Source organism: Pleurodeles waltl, chromosome 1_2 (genome assembly GCF_031143425.1).
Source record: "Pleurodeles waltl isolate 20211129_DDA chromosome 1_2, aPleWal1.hap1.20221129, whole genome shotgun sequence".
NCBI classification, from domain to species: Eukaryota; Metazoa; Chordata; class Amphibia; order Caudata; family Salamandridae; genus Pleurodeles; species Pleurodeles waltl.
The window spans coordinates 748,658,651-748,665,511 of record NC_090437.1 but is presented as its reverse complement, the minus strand read 5'-3'; the positions used below and the strand labels follow the sequence as shown (position 1 = coordinate 748,665,511).

At 41.3% G+C, this 6,861-nt stretch overlaps 1 long non-coding RNA gene across 1 annotated transcript; it reads right to left on the bottom strand.

Annotated features, from left to right (window-relative positions):
• Positions 1-926: 926 nt before the first annotated feature.
• Positions 927-1,422, bottom strand: LOC138295835 (uncharacterized). The gene is made up of 3 exons (XR_011203697.1): positions 1,364-1,422; positions 1,132-1,265; positions 927-1,037 (listed from the first exon to the last, which is right to left on the bottom strand). It is a non-coding gene; the product is annotated as an uncharacterized lncRNA (long non-coding RNA).
• Between the last annotated feature and the right edge of the window lie 5,439 nt (positions 1,423-6,861).

Here is a 6,861-nt window from a genome sequence, read left to right as displayed (position 1 = left end):
CATGGATAATTACAACATTTGTAAGATAACAGTATGTAGACAATGAGATAACATATTGAATCACAACAGAAGCATAAGGTTAACAACAATTGATCAAGGGTGAAGTTCTGGTCTGTTGAATTGCCTTGCATTAGTTTTGCTTGCACATTGACTATTTTTGCATTACACCCATGACTTTTGAGGCTTCCCGAAGAGTTGATTTTTATTTTCCAAGCATTGTATTGCATGGGGGAGGGGGGAATGCACTACACAAGAAGGAGATATGAATAATATAACAAAAAATGTTTTGGTCCCTCCTGGGGAAGGATATGAATTAACATCCACGACAGTGGTTGTACCATAAAGAACTTTCTGTACCAATGAGGTTTGTGAGTAATATACCACATTTATTAGAAACTTCAATTCAACAATTTAAAGTAAAGTAATCAAGGTGCTCCTGTATAACGGCACAGTGTGAGTGAATTATGTGTTAGTATAAGTGTTGCAGTGCTATTTACATGAAAACTAAAAACAAACTGTGGTTAAAAGCATAAGGTCTCAAATAAACACCTATAACCATAGGTACTGTGAGCCTGCTGAATTTTTTAACAGTCAATCCACAATTTCTAATAAAATGTCGACCTTTCGACCCCAATCAAAGAAATTAATTCAGGCGGGTCATCATCAGGACAAAATATTGAAATAGGAAGCACCTAGAATACAATACAAAAGCATGAATCAGTAGTTTGCCCTCCATCTGGTCAGCATCTATTAATTCAACAGTACAACATATTGTATGGTTATATTATCAAATCCATATTTAACATGAGGTCACTACTTCTTTATGTGATAGTTAGTCGACCTCTTAAGAGATACAAACAAAAAATACCTAATTAATTTAGAAAATAAACCAATTTGAAGATGTTCTCACCCTTATTTGACGGTACTCGGACACATCCTAGTCGTATTAACAATAAAACTATACCAATTCGCCTTCCATCTTCCATCTCATGTAGCCCTGGTGTGTTGTTAATAATACCACTTTTTTACTTTGCCATCTAGAGAAAAAAAAAAAATTGTCTTATTGTTGTTCCAAGGTCGAGGCTACTGTATAGGGTTTGAAAATAAACCCGAAAATGTATTTATAGTTACTTAATGGCTTCAGGAAGGTCTTAGATTGTTCCGTGAAAATGAGCCAAGTGTTTAAAGTCCTTTTTAAAACTTGTTGGCGTGGTCCCATGTTAAAGTTAAGGATCTGCAGCCCTGATTTAATCAGGTTAAATGCTCTAGTTTTGGGAAGAAAGTAAACAAAATATAATGAAGTCAGATAAATGAGTCTCTGCCACCTAAAAATTTCAGCAATCCTGTTGATTGATCTACTTACTTGGCTGGTAGTTCAGCAGCAGGGTGAATCCATTAGAGCCTGCTGCCTATCTCGTTCTATTTATAGATGAGGAAGCCAGCCTTATGTAATGTGCACAAGGCTAGCCTCTGCTGCCATCTAGTGGCCCAAAAAATAGATTGGTCCTCTATTAAATAAGGAAAGTCTAGTGTTATAATGGCTATTCTTTTGCTAGTCTATGAAAAACAAAATGAGAATTCTATTACTTGGGCCAAAAAGACAGTGGAGGCAAAACTAAAATTATGTAGTGATAGAACATAACCCTCTATGTAAATCCAGGTTATGATTCTATACTGAACCATTTTCATGAATGCATCTTAAGGTTGTGTCTGTATTAATTACTGACTATGATTTCATCCAAGCTGTGACCGTTCTTAATAATATGTCTGTGACAGCTAATAGTTACCCTAAGTCCAGGTTAATTGTTAAAGACATTTTTGGCTTGAATGCTCTTACGCAAAGTCCCATCATGTAGTAGACGTGGACATATACTTAGTTCACAGTGTATTGTGGGTATTTGCTATCAAATTATGCTAAATAAACAGAGCTCTTGAATTGGCAATGCGGTCCTGATTGAAATATTGTATTCCTCGTTCCCATAATAGAACCCTCCAAAAGAAGTGTATATGGGCTCATAGTATATGGATTCGTACCTTCTGTTATACTTAATAAAGTCAAAAGCAGTGGTACTTATAACCAAAACACAGTCAAAGCTCTTCTCACAAGCCAAGATGATAAAGTCCATGATTCTGTTATGTAGCAAAAGCTTGTCTCCAATCCTGCAATATGTATTCAATCCTCGTGAAATTGTGTTGCACCTACTCATCCAATACAGCTCTCTGTTGGATAGAAAAATGTCAATGTCACCTCCTCTTGGTCCCATCCTAACATGTTCGATCACTTGCCACTTTATGTCATCATTGTTATGCTGTAGGCTCTGGTAACGTTCCACAAGACGTGCTCGAATGGTCCCACATTTGATCCTACTTCTATGTTGGAGAATTCTACATTTCACTTTTGTGTGGTTTTTCCTACATACAGTAGTTGGCATGGACACCATATAGCATAAACAACATCTTTCGTACTACAATTAGTGAACATATTTAAAATATTCACACTGTTATCATGAATTAAATCATTGGTGTTGAAACTAAATGTATACGCCAGACACTTCCCATATTTATAGTGTCCTACCACTGCCGGGAGACCCCACAAAGCATTTAGAGTTGTTTTAGGTGGTTCCGGTAATTCAGCTCTCACTAAGGAATCCCTCAAGTTCCTCTCTCTGTTGGATGAAAATAGCGGTATTTCTTAATTGATTAGATGGCCTTCTAACAAACCCCAATGTCGTTCAATGATTTTTCTTATTTCATTGGTAACAGGATTTAAAGTGGTCACACAAACTAATCTGTCGATCTCTTCTTTTCTTTGATTAGGTTGCACTAAAAATTCCCTATGATTAAACCATGCTCTTCTTTTAGCTCTTTTCAGCAGTCTTTTGGGGTACCCTCTTTCTACAAGCCTATTCATGAGTATTCCTGATTCCCTAAAGTAATCCCTCTTCTTGGTAAAATTTTTACAAATGCGTAAAAACTGACCAAATGGTAGATTATCTTTTAACTCCTTCGCTGCCAGGCCTTTTCCCCCTCAGGTGCCAAGCCTTTTTTTGGCTATCTGGGGCAGTTCGCGCTTAGGCCCTCATAACTTTTTGTCCACATAAGCTACCCCTGCCAAATTTGCGTCCTTTTTTTCCAACATCGAAGGGATTCTAGAGGTACCCAGACTTTGTGGGGTCCCCTGAAGGAGACCAAGAAATTAGCCAAAATACAGCAACAATTTCGTTTTTTTTAAAAGAATGGGAAAAAAGGGTAGCAGAAGAAGGCTTGTGTTTTTCCCCTGAAAATGGCATCAATAAAAGGTTTGTGGTGCTAAGATCACTATCTTCCCAGCTTTCAGGAACAGGCAGACTTGAATCAGAAAATCAAATTTTTCAACACAATTTTGGCATTTTACAGGGACATACCCCATTTTTACTATTTTTTGTGCTTTCAGCCTCCTTCCAGTTAGTGACAGAAATGAGTGTGAAACCAATGCTGGATCCTAGAAAGCTAAACATTTATAGAAAGTAGACAAAATTCTGAATTCAGCAAGGGGTAATTTGTGTAGATCCTACAAGTGTTTCCTACAGAAAATAACAGTTGAAAAAAACAAATATTAAAATTGAGGTGAAAAAAAACCAGCTATTTTTCTCCACGTTTTACTCTGTAACTCTTTCCTGCGATGTCAGATTTTAAAAGCAATATACTGTTACGTCTGCTGGGCTCCTCTAGTTGCAGGAATATATAGGGCTTGTAGGTTCATCAAGAACTTTAGGTACCCAGAGCCAATAAATGAGCTGCACCTTACTAAAATAGGTATCAAGAAACCCTTTGTATTTCCAAAATGGGCACATGATAAGTAGAGGAGAAGCAGTTGTTATTTGCACATCTCTGAATTCCGGGGTGCCCATACTAGCATGTGAATTACATGGCATTTCTCAAATAGACATCTTTTTTCACACTGTCTTACATTTGGAAGGAAAAAATGTAGCGAAAGACAAGGGGCAATAACACTTGTTCTGCTATTATGTGTTTCCCCAAGTCTCCCAATAAAAATAGTACCTCACTTGCAAGGGTAGGCCTAATGCTCGCGACAGGAAACACAACATGGACACATCACATTTTTACATTGAAATCTGACATGTTTTTTGCAAAGTGCCTAGCTGTAGAGTTTGGCCTCTAGCTCAGCCGGCACCTAGGAAAACCTAGCAAACCTGCACATTTTTTAAAACTAGACACCTAAGGGAATCCAAGATGGGGTGACCTGTGGGTCTCTGACTAGGTTCTGTTACCCAGAATCCTTTGCAAACCTCAAAATTTGGCCAAAAAAACCCACTTTTTCCTCTCATTTCGGTGACAGAAAAGTCTGGAATCTGAGAGGAGCCACAAATTTCTTTCCACCCAGCACTCCCCCAAGTCTCCCGATAAAAATGGTACTTCACTTGTGTAGGTAGGCCTAGCGCCCGTGACAGGAAATGCCCCAAAAACATAAAGTGGACACATCACATTTTCCCAAAGAAAACAGAGCTGTTTTTTGCAAAGTGGCTAGCTGTGGTTTTCGGCCTCTAGCTCACCCGGCACCTAGGGAAAACTAGCAAACCTGTGCATTTTTTAAAACTAGAAACCTAAGGGAATCCAAGATGGGATGACTTGTGGGGCTCTGACCAGGTTCTGTTACCCAGAATCCTTTGCAAACCTCAAAACGTGGCCAAAAAAACACAGAAAGTTCTGGAATCTGAGAGGAGCCACACATTTCCTGATGGTACCTCACTTGTGTGGTTAGGCCTAGTGCTCGCAAAAGGAAATGCCCCAAAACACTATCTGGACACATCAAAATTATCAAATACAAAACTACCGGGGTGCACCTGCGTTTTTGGTCCTGGGCTCAGCAGCCATCTAGGCAAACCTACCAAACCCAGACATTTCTGAAAACTAGACACCCGAGGTAGTCCAGGGAGGTGTGACTTGCGTGGATCCCCCAATGTTTTCTTACCCCAAACCCTCAGCAAACCTCAAATTTAGCTAAAAAATTACCTTTTCCCACATTTCTGTGTGGGATCACTGCACCAGTACAAATTTCCTACCACCCAACGTTCCCCTCAGTCTCCCGGTAAAATTATACCTCACTTGTGTAGGTGGTCCAAGTGCCTGTGGCAGGGAAGAGTCAAAAACATGTCGAAATTGAGGGGGAACCAAAGCGGGTCCAAAAGAGCAGCTTGTAAAAAAAACATTTTTAGGCTGACAAGTGCAGCAGAATTTTTATTGGTATAGATGAGACAATGTTGGGTGGTAGGAATTTGGTGGATTCCTGCAGATTCCAGAAGGTTCCATCACAAAAATGTGGGAAAAATGTGTGATTTCCATCAAATTTTGAGGTTTTCAGGGCATTGTGGGTAAGAAAATGGTGCAGGTGCATGTAAAGCCCACCACCATGGAATCAACCAGATGTTTCGTTTTCAGATGTGTCTAGGTCTTGTGGATTTTTCTACATGGCAGCGTCCCAAAGTCAAAAACGTGCAGCCCTCTCCATTTCAAGTGGGATGATTTTGAGAGTTACCAAGCTCTCATGGCCCAAATGTAAAACCAAAACCCAAAATCAAATGTCCTCTTGCTTGCTGTGGGATAAGATGTTTTAGTGTGCGGGGAGAGCTGAAAGACTGTTACCCCCTTCAGTTCGGGTGGGGCATAACCAGGCCCATACTGGTTGGTAGCCACCACCCCACTATTTTTTTTTAAAAGTCCATGGCATCTAGTAGACTTCCTGCCCCCGGATGTGGATCAGAGGTAATTGCCACATCTGCCCACTGGTGGGCAGAACAACTTTGTCCCCATTTATTTGGGGTGGAGGTATGGCCATACCCCCACCCTCTTATTTTGACAAAAAAATCTTCCCTGCTCTCTGGTGGGCTTTCTGCCCCCCTTTAGGGTCAGATGGGCCTTTCAAAAATAGGCCTATCTGCACCCAAGGGGGGCAGATATGGCCAACAGTAATGTGCGCCCATGGAGAGCGACCCTTGCCCAAGGGGCTGCCCCCCCAAACAAAACACACACATACACACACACCAATCCCTGGTGTTTAGTGGTTTCTGGCCCCTTGGGGACAGATTCGCCTAACAAAAATAGGTCAATCTGCCCCAAAGGGGGGCAGAAATGGCCTAAATACAATTTGCCCCCCAGGGGAGTGACCCTTGCCTAAGGGGTCGCTCCCCATGCATGAAAACATAAAGTAAATAAAAATATGTATCTATCCCTGGGGTCTAGAGGTTTCTGCCTCCAGGGGGAGCAGAAAAGGCCTACAAATATTTTGCCCCTCTCTGGGGAGCCTCCCTTGCCCAAGGGGCCGCTCCCCTTATGCGTTAGTATAAAAACAAAAAAAATTCCCTGGTGTCTAGTGGGTTCTGCCCCCCGAGGGAAGATCGGCCGAATATAATTAGACCGATCTGCCCTCAGGGAGGGCAGAAATGGCCTAAACATAATTTGGCCCTCTGGGAGTGACCTAAGGGGTCGCTCCCCACATTTAAAAAAAATAAACAAAAATGTATCCCTGGTGTTTAGGGTTTTTCTGCCCCCTAATTATATTAGGCCGATCTACCCCCGGGGGGGGGGGAGCAGAAATGGCCAAAAAATATGTTGCCCCCCTCAGGGAGTAGCCTTTGCCCAAGGGGCCACTCCCCTATGCGTAAGTATTAAAAAAACAAATTCCTGGTGTCTAGTGGCTTCTGCCGCCCCTGGACCACCTAAGGGGTCGCTCCACACATATAAAAAAAAAAAAAAAAAAAAAAAAACATTTGCCTTGGTGTCTAGTGGTTATCTGCTCACCCTGGGGGCAGAAATGGCATAAAAATAATTTGGCCCCCCAGGGAGCGGCTATTGCCCAAGGAG